Source organism: Colias eurytheme, chromosome 29 (genome assembly GCF_061535395.1).
Source record: "Colias eurytheme isolate Ceu_HAF_F1 chromosome 29, ilColEury1 Martin Lab GWU primary, whole genome shotgun sequence".
Taxonomy (NCBI): Eukaryota; Metazoa; Arthropoda; class Insecta; order Lepidoptera; family Pieridae; genus Colias; species Colias eurytheme.
In genome coordinates, this window is record NC_143008.1 from 6,767,425 (window position 1) to 6,781,040 (window position 13,616).

The window sequence follows — 13,616 nt, forward strand, 5'->3', positions numbered from 1 at the left end:
TAGACAATATTTTAGTTGAGAAATTACATATTTGAGAAGTTTTGCTAATTTTAGAATATTTGGACACAGATAATATAAATATAATACCTACTACTATACTTTATGAAAGAGAAAAAATTCAATTGTTTGTTTGTCTGTTGGGAAGAGATTAACTCCATAACTACTTAAATTGTTTTGAAAAGTCATAAAAGCTATTTTATTCTTGACTAGCTGTGCCCCGCGGATCTTCCTGCATTGCTGCTCTCCTATTGATCTTAGCGTGATGATATATAGCCTAAAGCCTTCCTCGATAAATGGGATATCTAACAACGAAATAATTTTGAAGTAAAACTTCTTTAGGCGCGACTAGGGAGTAACTCAGATTTTTTTTCTGACGGAAGTAACGCTGTGTAGTTTCCGCCATTTAAAAATAATAATTCTGATTGGTTGTAAGTATATGTCATATACTACACGCTTCTTGACTTATACGCCAGCTAGTGGCAAATATCATAATCAATTAGGATTATTTATTTTCAAATTTTCAAACGGATCAATTGTGAATAGCAAAGTGAATGAAAAATTCAACAGTTTTAAAAACATTATTTTAAATTGCAAAATTTTTTGAAAATCTCTAAATATACTTGTTTATTTATTACTTTTAAAATAAGTAAATTAAAAATAAATTTTCTGACAATTGCGACATTTTATAATATTCAATAACAAGGTTATATTGACATGTGCGTTTTACTTCAATCGCGCGTAAAGGTTACACGCACACACTTTTTTTCAAATCGGACCAGTAGTTCCTGAGATTAACGCGTTAAAACAAACAAACAAACTCTTCATCTTTATAATATTACTAGCTTACCGCCCGCGGCTTCACCCGTTTTGTCTAAAACCTAATAAATGATATACTAAAACCTTCCTCTTGAATCACTCTATCTATTAAAAAAAGCGCATCAAAATCCGTTGCGTAGTTTTAAAGATTTAAGCATACAAAGGGACATAGGGACTGAGAAAGCGACTTTGTTTTATGCTATGTAGTGATTAGTAGAGATTTTTAGCTCAAGTACACCCGGATGGATCCGGGTTGAGAGGCTAGTCATTCACTAGGTATTGTTACAATCATAGATTGAACAATAACAAAAAATCTTGTATATATGAGAAAAGTGTAAATTTTCTCTAAGAGCCTCTTTCTTATGAAGATAACGCTAGGATGGGTTCGCACTCGAAAATATGAATTGTTGTGATGAAAAAAATATTTGAAAACAACCTTTTATTTGTGTATTTTAATATTTTTTCTGTAGCGCCAGAAATGTAGTGAAATATTTTTAAAAGTGGGAGATTATAAAAATATTTTAGTATGAAAACAGAGAGATTTTTTTTGTATTTTAAGTTATAAATATAATTATAGGTAAATATGGATTTATTCATATGTATTTCGATAAAAGACTAAAAATTCATATGTTTGGATGTTAATTATCAATCACGTTAGTAAAATTGATATAAATTGTAAAACCATTCTAGTTGTATAACCTATTGTAAAACCATTCTTGAGAACCACTATCTATCATAAAACCGCATCAAAATCCGTTGCGTAGTTTTAAAGATTTAATCATACAGACATAGGGACAAAGAAAGCGACTTTGTTTTATACTATGCAGTGATAGTGATAGATCGGGATAACAATCTATACTAATATTATAAAAAGGAAAGGTTTGTAATTATGTATGTATGGTTTTCACGCATAAATTACTGAACCGATTTCAATGAAATTTAGCACACATATAGAGGGCAACTTGGATTAACACATAGGCTAGGTTTTATCCCGGAAATCCCACGGGAACGGGAGATACGCAGGTTTTTCTTTGAAAACGCGGGCGGAAAGTTAGTATATTATATTATATTTTTATGCTTCAAAAATGCATATAAAACCATTTATATTTTATTCGTCGACTATGATCTCATATTTTTGAGAAGTAGGTTAAAATTATAATGCATTGAATGATTGCATTCAATATAAAAATGTAATAAATACAGCTTTTATTGGCATTGTACGTAATACTTATTGTATTTTTATGTGAATACTAGAGGTCCGCCCCGGCTTCGCCCGTGGTACTTACGTTTTCTCTACATAAAAACCATCCTCGTACTTCAAGGAATATAATAAAAAAAGAATTATCGAAATCGGTTCAGCCGTTCTCGAGTTATGCGCTTACCAACACATTTTGCGATTCATTTTTATATATAAGAAGAAGAAGAAGAAGAAGATTAATTTACACTAAAATATAAAGGAAGAGATCATGATTATTTGTAAGGTTGGTAAAATATATTCGTATAACTGTGCATTTAGACCAAACAAACACAGAGCTATATATTCTTTCGTGATCTTTTAGTGTAAACGAAAAATCGAATTCAGTTTTGTTCAGTATTAGAAAATTTCATAGAATCGAACGCACTAAGAACAACGAAATACTTTATATACATATAATTTCTTAGATACTTTACTGATTGTTAGACATAATTTATTTTTATACTGTGATGGAATGTAATGAATTTTATTTTATGTGATTGAATGTAACGTTGGTATTTATTGATTTAACTGTATTTTATGTAATTTAATGTATTGTAGCTATAGTGATGTGATATGTATCTGTACTATGATTTAGATTCAATTTATTTTATGACATGTATTTAAAAAAAATATTTTACTTGATCTATGAATTGTGCTAAATAATGTAATTTTTAATAATTTTTTTTTAACTGTGCTGTGTACATACAATTTGGCTGGCATTTTACCGCAACATGTGATTAAATTTGTGTATAATTAGTCAAAATTGTCAGCTGTGATGTGTACCTATTTAAATAAATAAATAAATAAACTAAAGAACGCTCTACGCCTCTGACACACACACACACACACATGCACATAAAAACAATAAAGAAACAATATAATCTATACTATAATATAAGAAAGTAACTCTGTCTGTCTGTTACTCAATCACGCCTTAACTACTGAACCAATTTGCATGAAATTTGGTATATTTTGATATCCGAGAAAGGACATAGGCTACTTTTTATCCCGGGAAATAGGATAAGGTTTAATCCCGGAAATCCCACGGGAACGGGAACTATGCGGGTTTTTCTTTGACTGCGCGGGCGAAGCTGCGGGTGGAAAGCTAGTATAGATAATAAAAGAAAAAAGAAACAAATAATAATCAATGTATAGTATGCTACAATGGAGAAAATAACTTATCAGGCGGCCTTATCACTTACTAGTGATTTCTCACAGGCAAATTAGTAAAGGAATTTGCATAGTTTAGTGGTAGTTTAGTGCTTAAAAATGTATTTTAGCTTTTAATCCAGAATTTTCACAAGTTGCAATATGTTTATGAACTTTCTTTGGCATGTTATTATAATATAATATGATGTTACATATGTATTTTGTAAAATTGTAAAACTGACATGATTTAAAAGAGCAACTATGGAGTTTCTTGCCGGTTCTTCTCCGTAGATACTGCTTTCCGAATCGGTGGTAAATTTTAAAATATGTAATGACGTTTCAAAAGTGCTTCTTAGAGCAGGCTCCAAGGAGATGTTCGTTTGCAAAAATAGCGGACCTAAATCTGACTTCTGATATATATTGTATAGGTCCCAGACATCCCATAGACAGATGTTGCCAACCAGTTTTGTGGTCCCCTTCCCCGCACCCCGGTAATTAAATATGGCATACAAAGAAAAAAATAAAAATTTCCAAAACATGCCGTGTGGGGTATCAAATGAAAGAGCTTATTGAGTAGATCACGAATATATAGCATACTATATACATTTCTTACACTTTCTCTAAGATTTTTTAGAAAATTTACGAAAATGGTCCATTTTTGAGTTAACTTTAAACCACTATAGATTGAAAACTCATGAAAATATTTTTGAAATTATTATTTTAAATAATTAACAACAGTCCATTGATCAAGATTTTGACGCAAAAATATTTTGACGTAATTTTGTTGTTTAAAAATTTTTTCGTGATCAGTGTATGCAAACTACAAGTCCCTTCGTGCTAAGTATACCAATAGTGGGACACCCTGTATACTGTTAACTCTGCGAATTGCATATATACATTACTAGCGATCCGCCCCGGCTTCGCCCGTGGTACATATTTCGCAATAAAAGGTAGCCTATATTCTTTCTCAGGGTCTAAAGATTATCTGTGCCAAATTTCATCAAAATCGGTCCAGTAGTTTATGCGTGAAACCCATATATAAACATACATACAAACTTTTCCTCTTTATAATATTAGTATAGATATAGTAAGTACATATTGCAATAATGATTGAAATAAATAAATACACATTTAGCGAAGTCGGTTAAATCAAATGGTACTCACCGGAGGTCGGGTCACTAATGCAACAATCTTTGATGTTAGCCGCTTATATAGCGCTTGCTGGGCGGACAATACGCGCAGAGGCGTGGAGTCGCTGTTATGCTAACATTTTTTTGCAATTATTTTTTGTGGATTAGTTTTATGTTTTGGGTTTATCAGTAGCAAAAGCTATAAAAATTCATCTAAATCTGTTCAGCTGCTAAATGAAAATGTAACAGGTAGTCTTACTTTCGCATTTATTATTGACTTGTAAAGGAGTATGGTTTGGTATTTTTCTTTAGAGAATATAAAAAAACAAATTATGAACTGATTACATAATAATTGTGTGATATATTTATTTATTTTAATAAAATCTTAAGTATAGTTAGTACTTTCGAATGCTGACGTGTATAATTTCAGTGAATACAGTATTTAAGTAAGACGTACCATATAATATACACAAGAATAATTATGTACTTTATAAAAATAAATAAAACTACATATTATTAACTAGCGGTCCGCCCCGGCTTCGCCCGTGGTACATATTTTCGTTTTCTCTACATAAAAACCATCCTCGTACTTCAAGGAATATAATAAAAAATGAATTATCGAAATCGGTTCAGCCGTTCTCGAGTTATGCGCTTACCAACACATTTTGCGATTCATTTTTATATATAAGAAGAAGAAGATGTTCACCTGAAACCCCTCATTCAAACAACACATCCATAGTTCAGACACAACGCAATTTTTTTCTAAAAATATTTAGCACCAACAACCACTCCACCCCACTTGTCCGTTTGTATCCCGCTGTTCCCGCACACATTCATCGGTACCACGTAAAACAATACATACTTAATTAAATGCAATATGTATTAATAAATAGGATACGAAATTCGGCAACACCCTGTCATCATCATTTGGGCGGGAAATCGACCAGAAGGCTTTTCTTCATGTATCCTTTCAATTTCTGGAAGATATTTTCTTTATCTATAATAATATTACTAGTGGTACGCCCCGGCTGCGCCCTTGGTACCTACATGTTTAAACTATCCTATCTCTCAAGTTTGATTGAACTGCACATGGTGTGCGAATTTTATTATAATCGGTTAAGTGGTTTAGGAGTCCATTGAGGACAACATTGTGACACGAGATGTATATATATTAAGATAAAGTTGAAGAGTTTGTTTGTTTGTTTGAACGCGCTAATCTCAAGAACTACTGGTCCGATTTGAAAAATTCTTTCGGTGTTAGATATCCCATTCATCGAGGAAGGCTATACTATTTTTTTATTATCACGCTAAGGCCAACAGGAGCGGAGCGCAGCTAGTATGATATATGTACTTAACACAAAAAATATTTTTTGTTTGTCATTCAATTGTGAATTTTTTTGCATTATCACTACACAGTATAAAATAAAGTCAGTTTCCGCCGTTTGTGTATCTGTTTGCTTAGATTTTTAAAACTACGCAACGGATTTTGATGCGGTTTTTTTATTGGTAGAGTAATTCTCGAGGAAGGTTGATTATATAATTTAGTTAGATGTAGAAAAAGCGGGCGAAGCTTTTTTTTTTAGGTACATAAAATGATTGGGCGGTGTCTGAAAAACGAGTGTGTGAAATAAAAAAAAATGAAATCGGTGAAGGAACATACCGCTCAAAAACCGGCATGTCCGAGTATCAAAAGTTCGACATGTGACATTTGCTCGCACTTGGCCAGCGTGGTGATTTGTGGCCGCCACACACATAGGAGCCTGTGTCCCAAACTGGGGACATAATATGGGATGATGATGAATAAAATTATTTTTTTCTTAAGTTTAATAGCATTCTTATAGAAAATAATTTTTAAAACTTATTTCAATTCTATTAATCCATCCATACTATAATATTATAAATGCGAAAGTAACTCTGTCTGTCTGTCTGTAACTCAATCACGCCTAAACTACTGAACCAATTTTCATGAAATTTGGTATAGAGATATTTAGATACCCGAGAAAGGACATAGACTACTTTTTACCTCGGGACATAGGATAGGTTTTATTACGGAAATCCCACGGGAACGGGAACTATGCGGGTTTTTCTTTGACTGCGCGGGTGATGCCGCGGGTGGAAAGCTAGTCTTCTATACTGATAACTATATTATACTTAAGCATTAATCGTTCTTCTATAAATCTATAGCATTACATTATATATTACTACATTAATTCAACCAGACGATGAAATAATGGAAAAATAATACAGAAAATTTTATGTGTTTTTTACAAAATAACCCAGTACGTGTATGGTTACTTAACAAAATTGTTTATTTAGTAAAATTATAATAAACGCATACTACTGAAAAAATGTAATTTCCAAGAGTGAAATAATTTTCCAAATCGGTCAAGTTTTTGGGTTGACCAATTTATGAATATGTTGTGTCAATCAAAGGGATTGTTTTCTTTGCAAACTATTACTAAACACATAACACTGTTATAAATGCTGAAGAGTTAGTTAGTTTGTTTGAATGCGCTAATCTCAGGAACTATTAGTCCGATTTGAAAAATTCTTTCGGTGTTAAATAGCCCATTTATCGAGGAAGGCTATAGGCTATATCATCAAGCTAAGACCAACAGCAATGCGGGTGAAACCGCGAAGCGCAGCTAGTTATAGAATAGATGATTTCCTTTTAATATTATCCACAATATTATCGTTTAAAAATGAATTCTTAATGAAGTAATACAATATGGGAAGTCGTAAAAACATATTTCTCTGATATCTGAGTAATCTTTTATCTTTAAATGCTTTTTAAGGATTCTTGCGCAAGTTATTTTGGGCTTAAAATAACTTAGAAAAGGAAAGGTCGAAAAAATATAGGCTATACATATACGATAAGGGTCGCTTGTTGGTTTAAATTCGAATGTGTATCGAGATGAAAATCACATGCTAAAAATCCACATTGTGATATGGAAATAAGCTGAAATAAGTATAATATAGTTATATTATTTACTAGCTTTTTACCAGCGGCTTCGTCTGCGTCGTCTAAAACTTTACATTTTTCCGCTATTCATTGCTGAAAAAAAATCAGTGTAGTAGTTTTTGACAGACAGTTAAACTGTTGTGAACCGAATTTCATGAAATTTGGCACATATAGAAGGTGACTTGCATATTTTTACACATCTTTATATATTTATACTAGCGGTCCGCGCCAGCTTCTCCCGTGGTACCTACATGTTTAAACTATCCTATCTCTCAAGTTGGATCGAACTGCACATGGTGTGCGAATTTTATTATAATCGGTTAAGTGGTTTAGGAGTTCATTGAGGAAAAACATTGTGACACGAGATCTATATATATGAAGATAATAATAATTTTTATCCCGAAAATCCCACAGGGACTGGAACCATGCGGGTTTTTCTTTAACTACGCGGGTTGTCTATCAAGCCCAGATTACGTAGCAGTTACCTACGCTACGTAGCACCTTCGTAGAGCATAGCCTACTTTTTATTAAAGCACCATATTGTGAAACCGTGGGTAGCTGTCTACACTAATATTATAAAGAGGAAAGATTTGATTGTTTGAATTGAATAGGCTCCGAAACTACTGGACCGATTTTATAATGTTTTTACCCCGAGTCAACCCGGACCAGGACGAGCGGTTGGTATGATTTATAAATTTTAAAATGCTAAAAAAACATTTAGAGTTAGCTTCTTCCCCATAGATATCTACTGCTTTCCGAATCGTGGTAAATGTAAAAAATATGTAATGACGATTCGAAAGTGCTTCTAGAAGAAGTCTAATTGAATAAATAATGTTTGAGTTTAGCCAAAGTCGTCTGTAACAGCTAGTCCATGAAGATAACATACATAAAACTTAAATTGTTCTATTTGTTCCAAGTTTAAGTACAATTTTATGTCTCGAAAACAGCTGATTCACATGAAAATTATTTGTTTTTTTCACGATAAGATGCAATCTATAAAAGAAAACGTATTAAATAACAAAAATTTCCCAGATAATATAGAAAATACGTTTAAAAATAAGTTTTTTTGTAAGGAGTTATTATCATAAAACTGCCGTAGTGAGATGGACATTGATTTTAATATGTTTTAAAACTAAGGAAATGTATGTGTCGCAGTCATCTAGTTGTATCTTCTATTTGATTGAATGACTAGCGTGTTCTTTGAATGACGACATTCAATTGAATGACTAAAGGACAACTCGTCAAATTGTTTAATGTAACTTTTATTGACTGAACGTCATCGTGTTTTCGTGTTTTTTTTAACTACCTAGTGGGACGTTGAGTGGGACTTGTTAAATCAAAGTTCGGCCTAGTCATTCAATCGAATGTCGTCTAACAATCTACGCACTAGTCATTCCAACGAGTCATTGAAATTGTAAACAAATAACAGATTCAATTAAATGACGGCCACATATGCACATTGGAATATGTTAGGTACATATTCGTGATAAACATTTTTAAGCACACAAATTTTGACAAAGCAAGCCAGGGTTTGAAACTAGTATTTTAAATATAATCCTAGCTATAATTAATAACAATATACTTAGTTGAAAAAGAGCGTGTGTGTCGAGAGCACACGTGTCAGAAGTGAAACTTTTTTAGCAAAGATACCAAAATTGTCGCCTTACTTCATGATGTGGCGGTATTGCCATGACGGTAACTTGAAATTTTACTCTCAAAGCACCTGAAGAAGTTCAAAATACACATTTATCACGGACGAACCCGGGCGAGTGACTAGTCAGAAATCATAGATTGATGATACACCATTTGTCAAAAATTATTGAAATAAGAAACCAATGTAGTTTGTAATTTGACAAAATATAAAATATTTACGAAGAAAAAATGCCATAGTTTATAATACTAGCTGTTAATCCTGACTTTTCATGGGTTATCTATACTAATATTATAAAGCTGAAGAGTTTATTTGTTTGTTTGTTTGAACGCGCTAATCTAAGAAACTACTGGGCCGATTTAAAAATTATTTCGGTGTTAGATAACACATTAACTGAGGAAGGCTATATATAGGCTTATAATTATCATCACGCTAAGACCAACAGGAACGGAGCAATGCGGGTGAAACCGCGGAGCACAGCTAGTAACTATATGAAAATGCAAACTAAATTAGGTATATAGACGAATTTAAATTATGTGATTATTTTTAAATTATGTGATTACTGGACTGATTTTCAAACATTTTTTTTAACATCAGTTGATATATAGTAATTATTACCTATAGGGTAATTCCGGGGTAGATGGCCATACAGGAGAGATGGCCTATCGAAATATTTCAGGGATTCGTTCACTACATGTCACTATTTAAGGCATAGTTCGCTGCGCGTAGTGTGTGAGGGCAAAGGTACGGCAAAAAATAAAGCGAAAAACAAAGAAAAAGGAAGTAAATCCTTTGATTATTTATTCGAATAGCATGAACACACACACCACAGTTGTGTGTGTTGTTGTGTTGTTTCACAACTGTGGTGTTAGTTTCTTAAAATAATGGTGATATTTGTATTTGTTGTAAAGAATACGAACAGTGTTACGTTTTAACCTCAAAATTATTTGTTTCATGTCATTACTTGTTTTAGTTTTTGATGTGGCCATGTCTCCCGGAATATAAGGACAGATGGCCAATTTTAGTCGGTATATGATGGCCATAGTGAGATAATATATAAATTATGTTTTTTACAAATAATTGATTTATTTTTATATTTGTTTTAGATGCCTAAATAAATACAAGAGATAGGCGGTGGCTGTGATAGGTCGGAAGAATCGTTTAAAGTTATAATAAATGCTCTAATGATAGCTTATCCGTACGCGCGGCAGGGCTCTAGTATACCTAGAAAAACATTAGAATGAAGAATAAAAATTAAGAGAGTGTGTGAGCCGAGCACACGTGTCACAAGTGAAACTTCTTTGGCAAGATATAAAGATACCAAAATCAACGCTTACTCTATTACATGAAGGTATAATCATGATACGACCTTGAAATTTTACTCTCAACGTGCTTTAAGACAGTGCGCTCACGAGCAACTTTGTCTCCGCAACTATTTTGTCTCTCCCACCTATGGGCTAGTATGAAAGTGCGCGCACGTAGCGACGCAACTCCCCATACAAATTGATGGGAGAGACAAAATAGTTGCGGAGACAAAGTTGCTCGTGCGCGCTCGCTCTAAGAAGTTTCACTTTAAAAATAATGTCAAGAAGGACCAATGGGACATACTTCATTTGGAGAAGAAAACGAAAAGACATTTGTTACTAATATCAAAACAATGCAAGCTAAAGGATCTAAAGGAGCTAAAGTATATTTTTAAACCTTTAACTTGGAATTTAATAAGTAAAATAGTAGGTAATGGACTTTTAAAAAAAAAAAACAAATTTAAAAATATGCCATGCAAAAAAATATCTGTGCCTCCAGTGAATAAGGGAGTAAGACGAGTTATTCCCTTTGGTTTTTATTGCACCATTGGATTCAGCTCGTCAAAATACACAACATATCAAAAGGTCATATCTCTAGCTGCGTCCTAACCCATTTTTTCGAATGACCCAAACGGTATAAGTAGGGTGTGATTAACGGTATAAGTTACCTTATCCATCATTTTAGGCAATCGCAAAGGAACTATTCGTCTCGAGTCAAAAGTACCCACGAACACAAAGACGTATGTGTAGTTATACTTTTTGAATAAAGACTTAATTCATTTTGTTCCATCAGTCCTAACACTATTTTAGTATAAACGCATTTGTGTCATTTTTCGAACATGAGCATAAAGGAACAACTCTTTTAGTGTCATTGGTTCAAGTGACGACATGAGACAGTTTGGCATTAATGCCGTGTTGCTATTGGTCGATTAATTGAATACTGCACGGAAATAACACACTCTATTCCTTATTATTTTTAAATCGTTTTTTCAATAAATCTCCAACAACAAATCTTTATATTTTTTAAAAAAGGGATTTATCAGTTAACTTGGGATACTAATATATTTCTATGGAAATTATCAAATTAACTATTTTTTGCAATAGATATTAAAAATACAGTTAACACATTAAGTGCATTTAATGATATTATACTCTTTGTTTATATAAATACAGAACGATAATTGAATCATCTAAAAAAAGCCAACAAAAATGTTAAACTTATATTTTCTTCTTATAATTGGGTAAGTTTTTAAAAAATAACTCGTTTTTAATCTTTTTTTAAAAAAATTATCTAACTACAATAATCAAGACAATAATACTATAGTCTATAATAGTCGCATAAAAAAAAGTATTTATATAGCGTTTTAGCCACTGTGCTTTGGTAATTTGCCTTTTTTATAGGAAAAAAATCCGCAATATCGATACTTCTTTGGTCCTGCATTTTCGTAAACATTTTATGGATACTCTGGTACCACATATTTTGAAAAAATTGGGCTATTGTCACGTAGAGTCTCTTCAAAGTGTGTGCCACAAGTCGTATTTGCATCCAAGGCACGTTCAAATCTGTGCTTAATTTTTTCATAAAATCTTTGCGGCTCATTGTATTTTCTTTATTTATCTACATTATTTTGATATTATATGATATAGAAATTGTTAAAATTCTATATCATGCCGTAAAATATCGCCACTGACCAACTATAACTTTTCCTGTATTAACTGAACATACAGGAATATGGTTTTCGGGCTTCTCTTATCTCTTTATAGTGCTTGTATCCTCAATGTATACCAGCATGACATTGTGGCGTTGCCACTTTTATTATCTATATTTTATTATCTGTGGCGTTCCGTTTCGGAACGCCACGGAACTACTATAATAATTTTAAATTGATTCGACGATTAATTTTCACTATAGGACCACCGAGCGCCCCGATCGGGCCACGACACAATAGATTTTCTATTGTGTCTGTGATTCCGGGGGCTGATGGATACGCAAAACGCAATACGCAGTTGATACGTATTTAATACCAATACTCAATGATTGTCTCCTGCTAACCTGTACAGACTAGACTCATTGTGGTGACTGGTGAAACATTGTATAGTATTAACAACATAGTACTGTATTATTGAAAGATCGATTAAAGGTTTATTTTACAATCTACGACTTTCATTATACATGGGTTATAACAAAACCCCATAACATATTCGGTTTTACTCCGGACAACATCTTCAGCCACCCAATCCCCTTGCTTGAAGTCCAAATCCAGCGGAGGACAATTATCATCATTTACTAAAATTGAAGGCTTTCGTCCTAGTATAAAAGTTGTCTGGATCCCATTTTATACTCAATCTATAGTATAATACTATAGATATCATGTGAAACGTGACTTTGAAAAAAATTATTCAAATAAATCACAAAATAAAAATTTGAAACAATCTTAAAAGTTACGAAAAGCCCAATTATACGTCAAAATGACGCACAACATCCTCTTTACAACCAAATGGCGGCATTTACCGGGATGAGCCAACTATGTACTGCTAGCTCTCGACGGCTAATAAGTTGGTTCTGGATTTTGCAGCGATTCGATGGTAAATAATTAAATATAGAAGAGTTCATACGTCAAATTTACGTAGATTGGACTTCTAGGGTTAAATGCATAAATACCTAAATGTTGTTTTGTTTTTATTATCTAATAACGATAAAAAAACCCGTTGATTTCATTCGTTTTTCAAGCTACGTGCATAGTTTTTCCACTAAAATGCCTCAATTGAGTCATAAAGTACACAAATTTCAAGCATAATAAGTCACATCATTTCTATAAAACCAAAACTGGCAATAATATAAGTCGTGTTGTGCGATTATGAACAAAGTGCATAAGGGCATAAGTCGTTATATTGCAAAGAGTAAAAAAAAAATTATGTGAATACATTGAGTTATTCCATGAAGTACTCGTTCATAAGGCAACAACTACAAAAAAACACGAAAAAAGTATATTTATGGGGTTGTTACAATATGTGTTCATATGTAAAAATATAGTCTAACATCATATCTTACACATACAAGCTTAAAATTTTGAATTAATAAAGATTTAGTATTGATATATAGTTTTTTGTCTCTCCTGAAAAGTGCTGTTTTTGAGTTATTCCCTTATTCACTGGAGGCACAGATATATTCTAAAGTCGTGGGTGAAGCGTGGGCGATCTTTATAATCACGTGATAATCACAACGGTTGTCATGGCAACCACAGCTTATTTAAAAATGCCTGGATTTATTTCAAGAAACTAAAAAAGGAAAGCTATTAAGCCCTATCCATTGCAGTAACCACAATATTGATGAAAAATAACATTAGCTTTGGCTAAGGTCGCGTTT